This window comes from Scylla paramamosain, chromosome 45 (assembly GCF_035594125.1).
Source record: "Scylla paramamosain isolate STU-SP2022 chromosome 45, ASM3559412v1, whole genome shotgun sequence".
NCBI lineage: Eukaryota > Metazoa > Arthropoda > Malacostraca > Decapoda > Portunidae > Scylla > Scylla paramamosain.
This window is the reverse complement of record NC_087195.1, coordinates 9,734,793-9,751,163: the sequence shown is the minus strand read 5'-3', so window position 1 is coordinate 9,751,163 and position 16,371 is coordinate 9,734,793. Positions and strand designations below refer to the sequence as shown.

At 40.9% G+C, this 16,371-nt stretch overlaps 1 non-coding gene across 1 annotated transcript; it reads right to left on the bottom strand.

The window, feature by feature from the left end:
* Nucleotides 1-3,899: 3,899 nt before the first annotated feature.
* Trnai-aau (transfer RNA isoleucine (anticodon AAU)) lies at nucleotides 3,900-3,973 on the bottom strand. The gene has a single exon. It is a non-coding gene; the product is annotated as a tRNA-Ile (tRNA).
* Between the last annotated feature and the right edge of the window lie 12,398 nt (nucleotides 3,974-16,371).

Below are 16,371 nucleotides of genomic sequence, written 5' to 3'. Positions count from 1 at the left end.
TTAGCTTCATTGACTTTCTTTTGTCACAGAGGACTCCTGACATATCACACCAGTTTTTCAGTCATGCCTGTATCCCTCAGTTAATACAAAGACAAGGTAGAGATTTTACCAAAGGTTTGATCGAAGAGTTCAGCTTTAGATATAGATGTGATAGCAGAGGTGCCATCTGGTTGAAATTATGGAGGGAAAGAAGAAGAGTTATTGGAGATGTTTTAGGCTAGGTGCCAGAAGTCATGAGGGGAGTTAGATCTTGAAAGATTTTGACACTTTCTATTAATGAAGGAGTTTTTGGCTAGTTGGAGAACAGACTTGGCATGGTTTCAGGCAGAAATAATAAAGTGCATGAGATTTCGGTGATGGAAGGCTGAAGTACCTTTTGAAGGCCACCTCTCTGTCTTGTATAGCATGAGAACAGGCTGTATTTAACAAAGATTTGGAAGGTTTAATTCGAAAGAGTGAGGAATATACGCCTCTTTGCCAGACACTATCACCTTTGTTATGCACAGAGATGGGGGTCTGACACAGAAGCAATAGTCATTCCAAGGAAAATCAGCAAAATACCTCCTCAGGTCCCCCCAACTAGCAGAGACAAAACGCCAGAGGCATCTCCACCTAGGGGGATCCTGAGGAGGGATTGGAGCGATAGGACAAGATGTTACCTGCAGGACTTGACTGCATCACTGGGAAGCCGCCCCTTGGCATCATAGTGGGCCCTGCAGTATGAGGTCCTCTCATGTGGTACTGAGAACCTGGAGCCGTTTCACACCCCCACAACAAAATGGCATTTTAGAAGCATGACCGATTAAAGAAAGGCATGCTGGAGAAATTAAAATTTCCACCAAACTAACACATCGGTTTTGTTGTTCCTTTTTGGTCAATGTGAAGTTAAAACATCTAAAAAAGACAAAATTACCACAGCAATTTTGCAAAGAAAAGAATGTTATGGAAATGTAACAAATGAGTTTGTATTTTTTCTTTTTTCTTTTTTTTTTCTTACTCTACTTGTTACTGGAAACTTCACATTTTTTTTTCCTTCAAGCCATATAAAACACAATTTTGCACTCAGCCAGGAAGCAATGAAGTGTTGCAAGGCATCAGGCGGACCAAGGCTCAAGACAAGTGGATGGAATAGAATATTAATCTTCAAGAGACAGTAACTCAGCCAGTATTATGCTTGACAGCAGTGCCACGCATGTCAGAAGGCACTGTGCCCTCAACACTCAGCACCACTATTTTGCCAACACCAGCAGAACATTACTGTTAATATTAACTTGGCTAATATCCTACAAGGTCTGTGTAGCATATGCAGTCTCCTCGGTGGCCTGGAAAAATGTGCCAACACGCTACTTAAGCCACACCGGCAGAACGTTCAGTATTAACTTGTCTAGTCCCCAGAGCTCTTTAAATAAAGTCTATCTATCGTTTAAGGACAGGAAATAAAGCCTCCAGCATTTGATAACAATCACAAGTGACTAACTAAAAATGAGAAGAGAAGTCTTCGGACGTGACAGCGTTCCCCTTATTTACATTGCCTTTTATTTGAATTTGGACAACATTATCTCAGTCAACATGTCACGAGCCTTTCACACGTACTTTCTGACGTCATTGGGCAATACATTGAATCTCACCGTCTGCAGAGTACTCTTCTTTTTTCCCACAAATGCAGCAGCAACTCTTGATTGTACAGGGAGCCATTTTTGAACCTGTATAATGTTCACACCTTCCGCCGGGAGGACCTGTACGCAGTAAAGTCCCCACACACTTTGCGCATGTGCGAGCAGTCTCGCCTCGTGATTGGTGATTGGTCTCGCCTAGTGAATGGCCGTCAGCTTCTCATCAGCTAACCTAACGTAACCTGACCCAACCTAACTAGCCTAACCTTACCTAATCTAACTAACCAAACCAAACTTAACCTGACTAACCTTACCTAACCTAGCCAATATAGTGAGTTATAATAAATAAGAGACCATATCCAGTAATTTGGTACAAAGTAGTTATGTTACAGGGTAGTTAGGTTAAAGTAGAGGTTAGGTTTAGATTAGTTTAGGTTAGGGTTAGGTTAGCTGATGAGAAGATAGCGGCCAATCAGGTGGCGAGACTGTTCGCACATACGCAGAGTGTGCGGGGGACTTTCCTGCGTGAAGGCCCTCCCCTCCCACCGAGGTCCCATTCAGCTGTTGGTGACCTGCACCCCATCTATTGCTATCTTAACATTACTAGTCGATTCCTCCAGCCCTCCCACTGAGGCAGTATATACTCTTGTATAGAATCATTGGTTGGAGCCAAGGAGCTTTAATATAAGAACATAAGAACATAAGAAATAAGGGAAGCTGCAAGAAGCGACCAGGCTTACACGTGGCAGTCCCTGTATGAAACACTCCTACCTATTTCCATCTGTTATCCCCATCCATAAACTTGTCTAATCTTCTCTTAAAGCTCTCTAGTGTCCTAGCACTAACTACATGATTACTGAGTCCGTTCCACTCATCTACCACTCTATTCGAGAACCAATTTTTTCCTATCTCCTTCCTAAACCTAAATTTTTCAAGCTTGAACCCGTTATTTCTTGTTCTACCCTGGTTGCTGATCCTAAGAATTTTGCTTACATCTCCCTTGTTATAACCCTTATACCACTTAAAGACTTCTATCAGGTCCCCCCTTAACCTACGTCTCTCTAGAGAATGTAAATTTAACCGCTTCAACCTCGCTTCGTAAGGAATACTCCTCATCCCCTGTATCCTTTTAGTCATTCTCCTCTGTACTGATTCTAATAGACCTATATCTTTCCTGTAATGTGGGGACCAGAACTGCACAGCGTAGTCTAGATGAGGTCTGACCAGCGCCAAGTATAACTTTAATATTACTTCCGGCCTTCTACTTTTAACACTCCTAAAAATGAATCCTAGTACCCTATTTGCCTTGTTTCTGGCTTCTATGCATTGTTTCCCTAGACGGAGTTCAGAGCTAACTATAACTCCTAAATCTTTCTCGTACCCTGTACCTACCAGAGTTTGGGTGTTTAATGTGTACCTATTGTGTGGGTTTCCTCTACCTACGCTAAGCACTTTGCATTTATTGATATTAAATTGCATTTGCCATCTATCCGTCCATTCATTCATTCTATCTAAGTCTGTCTGCAAGGCGATGGCATCCGCTTCTGACCTAATTAATCTACCTATCTTTGTGTCATCCGCAAATTTACTAACATCGCTACTAATTCCACTATCCAAGTCATTGATATATATTAGAAATAATAATGGCCCTAATACTGATCCCTGTGGCACCCCACTAATGACATGACCCCATTCGGATTTCGAGCCGTTTATTAGCACTCTCTGTCGCCTGTTACCAAGCCATGACCCTATCCAACCTAACACCTTCCCATCTATCCCGTGCGCCCTAACCTTTCTCAGGAGCCTTTGATGGGGCACCTTGTCGAATGCTTTACTAAAGTCCAGATATAAGATATCATAACTATCACCATTATCTACTGCCTCGTACACCTTACTGTAAAAACTTAACAAGTTTGTCAGGCAAGACTTCCCCTTCGTGAAGCCATGCTGTGACTGATTTATCAAGTTATGTTTGTCTAAATGTTCCCTAATGTTCCTGGCTATTATTGACTCTAACATTTTACCTACAACTGAAGTTAAGCTGACAGGTCTATAATTAGACGCTAAAGTTTTATCCCCTTTCTTAAAGATGGGTACTACATTAGCCTGCCTCCACATTTCTGGTACCTCACCCGACTCCAGTGATTTCCTAAAGACAGAAACTAACGGCTCACTAATAATCTTTTTACATTCCTTCAGTACTCTGGGATATATTTCATCAGACTCTGGGATATATTTCATCAAAACTCTGGGATATATTTCATCAAAAATGTTTACCATTCACTTTGGCCCGTAAGGGGATCGAACCCTCGACATCCGCGTTATTAGCACGGCGCTCTAACCAACTGAGCTAACAGGCCGATAAACTGAGCTACAGGAGACGGTCTGCTGCCCCGCTGTTAAGACAAGTGAAGCCAATGGGCGGATCTTACAATCAGCAAATATACCCAAAACATTGCGATCTCCCGTGTTGAGCTATGGGAATTTACCACTTTCTTTTTGCATGCTAGAAAAAAATAACAGAGAATTGATGGTTTGAGCTACAAAAAGTACATTGCATATTCCTAAATATGTTATGTAGACCTATTATCAATGGCATTTATGCCAAATAACCACAATATCGAAAGAAATACACCAGGCGTTTCCAGGAGAAATGATAGTAAAAGATTGTTTTTCATTGTTTATTGTATGACAAAGCACAAAGAGTAAAAACAAAATTCAGTCATTAGATGCCTTTTAAGTGTACAGTGACATGATATCACACATAATTCTAATTAAGTGCTCTAAAGCCTAATATCACATTGCACAGAGAGAGAGAGAGAGAGAGAGAGAGAGAGAGAGAGAGAGAGAGAGAGAGAGAGATTGATGGCTATATCTCATATCATGTACACAGACCTATTGGCTCTTCAGGTGGGGGAGTGGTAATTTATGTAAAAAATGTCCTGCAAAGCGAAGCTTGTACTGACTTTTGTATGTGTGACGAGAATGCTGAACTATGTAGTGTGAGAATTATTCTTCCAGATACCCATTATTCTGTTACTTGTTTATGCAGACCTTATAGTAAACATGACAAAGTAAATGAATTCAATGCATTTATTGATAATCTTCTTTCAAATAGCTTTTTCTCAAACAATAGGAATATACTTACAGGTGACTTCAACATAAACCTTCTTGAACATGTGTCACACCCCCCCCCCCTACTAACTCTTTTATCACAACTCTGCAATCCAACTACTACTTCCCACATATATCTCGCCCAACAAGACTTCCAGACATTAATGCAGCCGCGCCCCTCCGTCGTTACTGGATCACATCTGGATAAACTTCAATGAGCCAGTCTTATCTGGAATTCCCCACTTTCCTCTCAGTGACCACCTTCCTGTGTTTATAAATATTCCAGTCCCCAGTAAAATGTGCAATATAATACATAAATTTTGTTTTAGACAACTAAATGGAGCAAACCGGTTGCAATTTACACGGATTCTCTCCAATATAGATTGGAACCTCACCAACAGAAACACAAACACAAACTGTGACATATTCCTTGATAAGTTACTCAGCATATACTACTCCTGCTTCCCCAAAATAACTAAAACTATCACATCCAAACGTTTAAATAAACCTTGGTTAACACAAGGGCTAATAAATTCAGCAAAACATAAGTATCAGCAGTACAAACTGTATAAACTAGGCTCCATTACACTAGAGCACTACAAAGACTATATAAATTATCTTAATAATAATAATAATAATAATAATAAAACAAAGAAAAACTGAATACTACCAACAAAAGTTTTCAAATTTTAGACTCAACACTAAAAAAAGTTTGGGAACTAATTAAATAAATAGAAAACTCTAAAAATAATCAAAATACAGTTTCCCACACCTAAATTACAATAACACAGTCTTAAACACTCCAGATGAAATTTCAAATGCCTTCACCTCATATTTTTCCCAGATTGCACCTGAACTTAGCTCCCAACTTCCAAGAGCTCAAAACATACACTCGTCTTATCTCCAAGGAAATTTTCTCAATTCTATGAATATTCCTTTTGTGACAATAAATGACACAGTAAAAGCTATCTTTGCCCTAAAAGATTAAAATAAATAAAAATGCCATACTGATGAAGTATCAGTGAAAATAATAAAAAAAAAAAAAAATCTTTTAGCAGAACCACTCTCAATATTGTTTGATAATTCAATCAAAGATGGAGTTTTCCCCTCTAGATTCATGCTAGCAAAATCATCCCTATTCAGAAATCCGGAAGCATAACAAACATTTCAAATTACCGACCTATTTCTATTTTATCAGTTTTCTTTAAAATATTTGAAATTGTAATTGGTTTTCGTCGAGGACTGAATACTTTTGATGCCATAAATTTATTTACATCAGACCTATGTAATGCTCTAAATACCCATAAATCTATTATCTCCATTTTCAGCGATTTTAGCAAAGCCTTTGACACAGTTGACCCAAACATTCTCATAGACCACTATGGTATTCGCGGTTGTGTTCAACAATGGTTTAAATCTTGCTTAACTGGCAGAACTCAATTTGCCCCATACAATAACTCCAAGTCTACCATCAATGGTAAACCCATACATTTTGGTGTGCCACAAGGTAGCATTTTAGGACCTATTCTTTTTCTAATATACATTGATGATATCTGCAATGCCTCTACTACTCTTAAACACAATAGTTTGCTGATGACTCCACCGTACTCATGATTGGTGATAATCCCACTGACCTCATCTATAGAGCCAACCACGAATTATTTGCTTTCGCTGAATGGTGTCTTGCAAATCGCCCAACAATTAACACCGCTAAATCTTTTATATGATATTTACAAACACTACTACCAAATACCAACCCTTACCCAGACTTGCCATTCTAGATAAAGATATTACGCAAGCTTCTAAAACAAAATTTCTCGGAATCACTATTGACGATAATCTTACCTTTAAATACCACATATCAAACCTTTGCCTTAAATTATCTCGATCAATTGCTCTATTACTGAAAATTTAAAACCTTATAACAGTGGAAATTATGAAAATTATGTATTATGCCCACATATTCCCACATTTAACTTACTGTAATCCTATCTGGTGCACTGCTTACCCAATCCATCTACATACCCTAAACACTCCACAAAAAATTTTATTAGAATCATGACAAATAGCGACTTCCTCCAACACACATCTCCACTCTTTAAACCTATGAATATTCTTCATCTTATCTAACTTCTTCAGACTTATCTAACTTCTCCATTGCCTCATATATGTTCAAACAGATAGTCCAACGGTACCAGTATTCTGACGTAAACCCTCCACCACGCCACATGTAACAAATATGCCCTACAGGTTCCTCACCACAGTTTAACTCTTTACCAACACTCTCTCATGTTCAAAGGTCCCAAAATATGGAACAGCATTCCAACATATGTCAAAGAATCAATAAACTTCAATAGTTTTAAGAGAAAATTAAAAGAACATTTGTTATCACTCTACTGACATATATTTTCTAGTTTGTATATGTGTAAGCGTATGGATATGTATTGTTCCCTTATATAGGTGTTTTCACTTGCAACTGTCTATGTACCCTTACTGTTTTTCGCTAAATTACTCAAGCACATACATGTCTTGCCAGCTGTTTATATATTATATTACAATATAATTCTGCTTCAACCATGTATCTATGTCCAGTTTCCCTCTCTTGAGTTAAAATTAGTAGTTTCCTTTTCTTTTCTTTCCTGCCTCTCTAGTTACCTACAACCCTTTTTTTTTTATCTGTATTCGTTTTATTTTTTAGTTGCTATATTTTTTTTTTGTGTGTGTGTGTGTGTGTGTGTGTGTGTGTGTGTGTGTGTGTGTGTGTGTGTGTGTGTGTGTGTGTGCCCAAAAAGCCTAGGCTTAAAAATAGGCTGTTTGTCATTCTAAGATATATTACAAGTATATCTATGTACTAGAGACAAACGTAATAAAGTGTTTAAAGTGTTTATAGTGTTGAGAGAGAGAGAGAGAGAGAGAGAGAGAGAGAGAGAGAGAGAGAGAGAGAGAGAGAGAGGGGGAGAGAAAGTAAATTTCATATAATTCCATATAAGGTCTAAGCGACAAACGACAGAGAGTTGTAATAGACGGCTCTAAATCCGAGTGGGGTCATGTAATTAGTGGGGTGCCACAGGGATCAGTATTAGGACCATTGTTGTTTTTAATATATATATCAATGACTTGGATAGTGTAATTAGTAGTTATGTTAGTAAATTTGCGGATGACACAAAGATAGGTAGATTATTTAGGTCTGAATCGGATGCCATCGCCTTGCAGGCAGATTTAGATAGGATGAACGAATGGACGGACAGATGGCAAATGAAGTTTAATATTAACAAATGCAAAGTACTTAGCGTAGTTAGAGGAAAACCACACAGTAGGTACACAATAAACAACGAAACTCTGGCAAGTTTAAGATACGAAAAAGATTTAGGAGCTATAGTTAGCTCTGAACTCCGTCTAAGAAAGCAATGCATATAGGCCAGAAACAGGGCAAATATGGTATTAGGATTAATTTTAGGAGTGTTAAAAGGAGAAGGTCCGAAGTAATACTAAAGTTATATTTGGCGCTGGTCAGACTTCATCTAGACAACGCTGTGCAGCTCTGTTCCCCACATTAGAGGAAGGATATAGGTCTATTAGAATCAATACAAAGGAGAATGACTAAAAGGATACAGGGGATGAGGAGTATTCCTTACGAGTTGAGATTGAAACTATTAAATTTATATTCTTTAGAGAGACATAGGTTAAGAGGGGACCTGATAGATAAGGGTCATAACAAGGGGGACGTAAGCAAAATTCTTAGGATCAGCAACCAGGACAGAACAAGAAATAACGGGTTCAAGCTTGAAAAATTAGGTTTAAGAAAGAGATGGGAGGAAATTGTTCTCAAATAGAGTGGTAGATGAATGGAACGGACTCAGTAATCAAGTTGTTAGTGCTAAGACCTTAGGGAGCTTTAAGAGAAGATTAGACGGATTTATGGATGGGGATGATAGGTGGAAATAGGTAGGCATATTTCATACAGGGACTGCCATGTGTAAGCCTGGTGGCTTCTTGCAGCTTCCTTTATTTCTTATGGTCTTATGTTCTTATTAGCAATATGCAAATATAAATTATATTTGACATCAATCTGGAATCAATCTGGGATAAATCAATATCTAGGCCATCTTTCACTTGATACACAGTTTATTTTTTCTTCATCTATATGCACATGTACACGTATGTGTACGTACAGTCATCAGCATTAAGCTCCTTGCCACTCCTGGGCTATATAATTACTCCTGTCAACACCTGTCAACTCCCCACTAGATGAAGGCTTTTGCTTTCCTGTGATTGGTTCAAACCCCTCAAAAACTAATCCTTGAGGTTTCACCCACTTGAGCTTCCCCTCCTTGTCCATGCCCTGTCCCTTCCTGTGATCAGAGCTCTCCCCGGTCATCCCCTCTCCACCACCCTCCCTTACAGCCATACACCTCTCTCTCTCTCTCTCTCTCTCTCTCTCTCTCTCTCTCTCTCTCTCTCTCTCTCTCTGGTGGCGGTGTAAACAGCTCACCGAGGAGCTCCCATTTTCAACACAATATATGGGAAAAGTAAAGGGTCCATGAAGCAATTACTAAGACCAGAGGTGCGTGATTATAAGAACTGTCGGTGCTGAGATAGAGTTGGGGGTCTTTGGACTTAGTTACAATTTAAGGCCAATATTTTGTAGCTAAGTACCACTACCACCCCTTGTTTGTTTGTTTTTGGGGGATAGACAGTGGAGGAGAAAGGAAGAATATTTGAGAAGAGGAAAATTTTGTGAAATGGAAGTACAGTCAAAAAGTGTGAAAGGTGGCGGGCAGACCACCTTCCTTGGTGCCCCCCTTGACCAACAGGCCATTTTCTGCGCATGCGCAGTAGACCTGACAACGCCTGAGCGTCCTTGGCAACCACCCACATTAATACCATCCCTGTAAACCACCTCACATATCTAAAAATGGCTGAGAATTCACAAAACAACCCTCAAGACGTTGCAACCCAGGCACTTGATGGGCTTGACATGTTAGAGGATAACTCTATAGCACCAACAGTACAACCCCACAGCAATAACAGAAGTGCCACTGGGTAGAGCCATCCCTTGAGTTACCAAGTAGGGATTTCTTGAACAAAAATTTGCGCAAACCAGACCTGCAAAAAAGATGCCGTGAATTGGGACTTTCAAATGTTTGGACAAGTAGTAAAAACCAACTCATTGAGATGATAATTGAAAAGTCACGGCCACCTTCCAACGATACTGTACCACCCTCACCCCGCCACTCACCGCTCACACCCCATGACGTTACGTAGACTCCTCCCACTGACACCACTCAGCAGGTTAACCTAGATCATGACAGGGCGGACATGCTCGAGATCGTCATAAAAATCGAGATAGTCATGTCCAAGCTAGAAACTAAAGATTCTGAAATTGATCTGCTAAACATTGATATAAAGACGGCCTACGAGACGGAGATCGACCAACTTCAGAACCGTATTACTGAGTTGGAACATCATCGTTGTGTGAGTGAAGCACATCATCATGCATCATCACCTAACAACTGCCTCCTCCTTGGAGATACGAATCTACGAACTATTCTACGTTCCGATCTCCAAAATAATTGCCAGATAAGGACCATCTTTGAAGCAAATATGGCTTTAATCAGATGTTGGATAAAAGAAAAACTAAGTTATATTCCATCTGAGTGTATATTACACAACGGTATCACATACATACTTGAAGAGAGGTCACCAACAACAATACTGAACAATTTAGGTCTGTTGATCGCTGACCTGAAGGAGACAAACAGTGATATGAAGGTACATGTCTGTCAGATTGTGCCGTCTCCCAGTCCACAGGAAATACAGGCAAAAACACAAGATTATAACGAACAGCTAAGTAAATGGGGTAAATCCAACGGTATAGATATAATTAAAACGGTTCCTTCATTCACACTGAGCACAGGTGAGATAGATGATCTTTGTTTCGAATAGACTGGACGCAGTTATGTTACTCACTACTATTAAAAGGCAGTGTCCAGACTTCCATCTCTGCAGTAATTGGGAGGAAATCAAGAAAAGTATAAGCACACAAACTCCGCAACGAAGTGAAAATAGATACCTGGGTCACAACAACCTCAGATCAGTCAACCGAGAACCTGCCCAGAGCGCTGGCTCCCGCTGCCCACCAACCTACGCGGGTATGGTTTCCCTACGCGCTCATAGCAGAACAACCCAGCAAAGCAAGTCTTACACCCAAAAGTCTCCCACCCATAAAGTTTCCTATCAGCCCCCACTGCTTCTAAACCACGAGGTCCTTCTCCTCTCACACCTGCCAGGACAATGACAAGAGAACATGAGGCAGGTTGGAGCAACGAGGAGGATGCATTCAGCCCCAGTCTGCAGGATGCAGCCCCGAGGAGAACGCTGGAGGACAGACACTATACAGTCTATGATCAAGTCCACGCCTACACCTTAGGAGTGGGCAGGTGAAACAGAAGCCACTTGGTGCAGTAATACACAAGTACCCTGGTGTTTGAAACGCAAGAAATGTACAGTAACAACTCACATGGTTACAGAAGGGAAAGAAATAGATATGCTAGTGAGAGAAATAAAACAGAGTGTTACAATTGTGGCAAATTCAATCATGTTCCAAGAAATTGTAGATTTAACCACAAACTCTTATGTAGCAACTGTCAACGTTTAGGTCATAGGAGCCGCTTACGTCATCAATATAGGGCATAGGATGATGGCGAAGAAGTATCTGCTGTTGTTGAAATAAAGGAGTCAAAAAAGGATTCGTTAATTGTTGAACACATTAATGCACAGTCACTGATACCGAGTTTGGACGAGGTGAAGTTATTGATAATAGATAAAAATTTCGATGTTTTATGTGTAAGTGAAACATGGCTTCAAGCATACACCCCAGATGGTTATGCAGAAATTCCTAATTATAAGATTTTTAGATGTGACAATGGTCGACGAGCCGGGGTATGCACATATATCCATAGTACCCTCAATCCCTCTATCATTAACCTAGATATGCCAAAACTGCCAGGCGTGGAGGATGTATGGATACAGTGGAGGAAGTTGCCGGCCATCATCAATGGTTGTGTATGTCGACACCCTAAGGCTTTAGCCACATCATCTGACTACATTCAAGATGTTTTTAGGATAGTACGTCTGCACGACAAAAATGTCTTTATCCTAAGTGATTTTAATGATAACATTTTTTTTTTTTTTTTTATGTAGGAGGAACCCTGGCCAAGGGCAACAAGAATCCAATTAAAAAAAAAAAAGCCCACTGAGATTCCAGTCCCATAAACGGGTCCAAAGCGGTAGTCACAAATTGAAGGATAAATGCCTTGAAACCTCTCTCTTAAAGGAATTCAAGTCATAGGAAGATGGAAATACAGAAGCTGACAGAGAGTTCCAGAGTTTACCAAAGAAAGGGATGAATGATTGAGAATACTGGTTAACTCTTGCAGTAGAGAAGTGGACATAATAGGGGTGAGAGATAGAACAAAGTCTTGTGCAGTGAGGCCGCGGGAGGAGGGGAGGCATGCAGTTAGCAAGATCAGAAGAGCAGTTAGCATGAAAATAGTGGTAGAAGACAGCTAGAGATGCAACATTGCGGCGATGAAAGAGAGGCTGAAGACAGTCAGCTAGAGGAAAGGAGTTAATAAGACGAAAAGCTTTTGATTCCACCTTGTCTAGAACAGCGGGATGAATGGAACCCCTCCCCCCCAGACATGTGAAGCATACTCCATACATGGACGGATAAGGCCCTTGTACAGAGTTAGTACCTTGGGGGATGAGAAAATCTAGCGGAGACGTCTCAGAACGTCTCATAGAAGCTGTTTTAGCTAGAGATGAGATGTGAAGTTTCCAGTTCTGATTATAAGTAAAGGACGAACCGAGGATGTTCAGTGTAGAAGAGGGGGACAGTTGAGTGTCACTGAAGAAGAGGGGATAGTTGTCTGGAAGGTTGTGTCGAGTTGATAGATGGAGGAATTGAGTTTTTGAGGAATTGAACAATACCAAGTTTGCTCTGCCCCAGTCAGAAATTTTAGAAAGATCAGAAGTCAGGCGTTCTGTGGCTAACCTGCATGAAATGTTTACTTCCTGAAGTGTTGGACGTCTATGAAAAAAACGTGGAAAAGTGCAGGGTGGTATAATCTGCGTAGGAGTGGATAGGACAAGAAGTTTGGTTTAGAAGATCATTGATGAATAATAAGAAGAGAGTGGGTGACAGGACAGAACCCTGAGGAACACCACTGTTAATAGATTTAGGAGAAGAACAGTGACCGTCTACCACAGCAGCAAAAGAACGGTCAGAAAGGAAACTTGAGATGAAGTTACAGAGAGAAGGATAGAAGCCGTAGGAAGGTAGTTTTGAAATCAAAGCTTTGTGCCAGACTCTATCAAAAGCTTTTCATATGTCCAATGCAACAGCAAAAGTTTCACCAAAATCTCTAAAAGAGGACGAAAAAACTCAGTACGAAAAGCCAGAAGATCACCAGTAAAGCGACCTTGAGGGAACCCATAATGGCGATCAGATAGAAGGTTGTGAAGTGATAGATGTTTAAGAATCTTCCTGTTGATGATAGATTCAAAAACTTTAGATAGGCAGGAACCTAAAGTAATAGGACGGTAGTTTGAGGGATTAGAACGGCCTTCTTTTTTAGGAACAAGCTGAATGCAGGCAAACTTCCAGCAAGAGGGAAAGGTAGATGTTGACAGACAGAGCTGAAAGAGTTTGACTAGGCAAGGTGCGAGCACGGAGGCAATTTCGAAGAACAATAGGGGGGACCCCATCAGGTCCATAAGCCTTCCGAGGGTTTAGGCCAGCGAGGGCATGGAAAACATCACTGCGAAGAATTTTAATAGGTAGCATGAAGTAGTCAGAGGATGGAGGAGAGGGAGGAACAAGTCCTGAATCGTTCAAGGTAGAGTTTTTAGCAAAGGTTTGAGCAAAGAGTTCAGCTTTAGAAATAGATGTGATAGCAGTGATGCCATCTGATTGAAATAAAGGAGGGAAAGAAGAGGAAGCAAAGTTATTGGAGATATTTTTTGGCTAGATGCCAGAAGTCACGAGGGGAGCTAGATCTTGAAAGATTTTGACACTTTCTATTAATGAAGGAGTTTTTGGCTAGTTGGAGAACAGACTTGCATGTTTCTAGGCAGAAATGTAAAACGCATGAGATTCTGGTGATGGAAGGGTCAAGCACCTTTTATGGGCCACCTCTTTATCATGTATAGCACGAGAATAGGCTGTGTTAAACCAAGGTTTGGAAGGTTTAGGTCGAGAAAAAGAGTGAGGAAAGAGTACGCCTCCATGCCAGACACTATCACCTCTGTTATGCGCTTGGCACACAGAGACGGGTCTCTGACACGAAAGCAGTAGTCATTCCAAGGAAAATCAGCAAAATACCTCCTCAGGTCCCCCCAACTAGCGGAGACAAAACACCAGAGGCACCTCTGCTTAAGGCGATGCTGAGGAGGCATTGAAGCGATAGGACAAGATACAGATATGAGACTGATCGGAGGAGCCCAACAGAGAAGAGAGGGCAACAGCATAAGCAGATGGATTAGAGGTTAGGAAAAGGTCAAGAATGTTGGGTGTATCTCTAAGACAGTCAGGAATATGAAATGGGATGTTGTATCAATTGCTCTAGACCATGGAGTATAGCAAAATTGAAGGCTAGTTCACCAGGATGGTCAGTGAAGGGAGAGGAAAGCCAAAGCTGGTGGTGAACATTGAAGCCTCCAAGAATGGAGATCTCTGCAAAAGGGAAGAGAGTCAGAATGTGCTCCACTTTGGAAGTTAAGAAGTCCAAGAATTTTTTTATAGTCAGAGGAGTTAGATAAGAGGTATACAGCACAGATCAATTTAGTATGAGAATGACTGTAGTCGTAGCCAGATGATGGAAAACTCAGAAGATTCAGGAGTGTGGGCATGAGAACAGGTTAAGTCGTTTTTTTTTTTTTGTGTGTGTGTAGGAAGGACACTGGCCAAGGGCAACAAAAATCTAATAAAAAAAAAATGCCCACTAAAATGCCAGTCCCATAAAAGGGTCAAAGCAGTGGTCAAAAATTGATGGATAAGTGTCTTGAAACCTCCCTCTTGAAGGAATTCAAGTCATAGGAAGGTGGAAATACAGAAGCAGGCAGGGAACTCCAGAGTTTACCAGAGAAAGGGATGAATGACTGAGAATACTGGTTAACTCTTGCGTTAGAGAGGTGGACAGAATAGGGGTGAGAGAAAGAAGTAAGTCTTGTGCAGCGAGGCCGCGGAAGGAGGGGAGGCATGCAGTTAGCAAGATCAGAAGAGCAGTTAGCATGAAAATAGCGGTAGAAAACAGCTAGATATGCAACATTCCGGCGGTGAGACAGAGGCTGAAGACAGTCAGTTAGAGGAGAGGAGTTGATGAGATGAAAAGCTTTTGATTCCACCCTGTCTAGAAGAGCAGTATGAGTGGAACGACCCCAGACATGTGAAGCATACTCCATACATGGACGGATAAGGCCCTTGTACAGAGTTAGCAGCTGGGGGGTTGAGAAACTGGCGGAGACATCTCAGAACACCTAACTTCATAGAAGCTGTTTTAGCTAGAGATGAGATGTGAAGTTTCCAGTTCAGATTATAAGTAAAGGACAGACCGAGGATGTTCAGTGTAGAAGAGGGGGACAGTTGAGTGTCATTAAAGAAGAGGGGATAGTTGTCTGGAAGGTTGTGTCGAGTTGATAGATGGAGGAATTGAGTTTTTGAGGCATTGAACAATACCAAGTTTGCTCAGCCCCAATCAGAAATTTTAGAAAGATCAGAAGTCAGGCGTTCTGTGGCTTCCCTGCGTGATATTTTTACCTCCTGAAGGGTTGGTCGTCTATGAAAAGACGTGGAAAAGTGCAGGGTGGTATCATCAGCGCAGGAGTGGATAGGACAAGAAGTTTGGTTTAGAAGATCATTAATGAATAATAAGAAGAGAGTGGGTGACAGGACAGAACCCTGAGGAACACCACTGTTAATAGATTTAGGAGAAGAACAGTGACCGTCTACCACAGCAGCAATAGAACGGTTAGAAAGGAAACTTGAGATGAAGTTACAGAGAGAAGGATAGAAACCGTAGGAGGGTAGTTTGGAAATCAAAGCTTTGTGCCAGACTCTATCAAAAGCTTTTGATATGTCCAAGGCAACAGCAAAAGTTTCACCAAAATCTCTAAAAGAGGATGACCAAGACTCAGTAAGGAAAGCCAGAAGATCACCAGTAGAGTGGCCTTGACGGAACCCATACTGGCGATCAGATAGAAGCTTGTGAAGTGATAGATGTTTAAGAATCTTCCTGTTGAGGATAGATTCAAAAACTTTAGATAGGCAGGAAATTAAAGCAATAGGACGGTAGTTTGAGGGATTAGAACGGTCACCCTTTTTAGGAACAGGTTGAATGTAGGCAAACTTTCAGCAAGAAGGAAAGGTAGATGTTGACAGACAGAGATGAAAGAGTTTGACTAGGCAAGGTGCAAGCACGGAGGCACAGTTTCGGAGAACAATAGGAGGGACTCCATCAGGTCCTTAAGCCTTCCGAGGGTTTAGGCCAGCGAGGGCATGGAAAACATCATTGCGAAGAATTTTAATAGGTGGCATGAAGTAGTCAGAGGATGGAGGAGAGGAAGGAACAAGCCCAGAATCGTT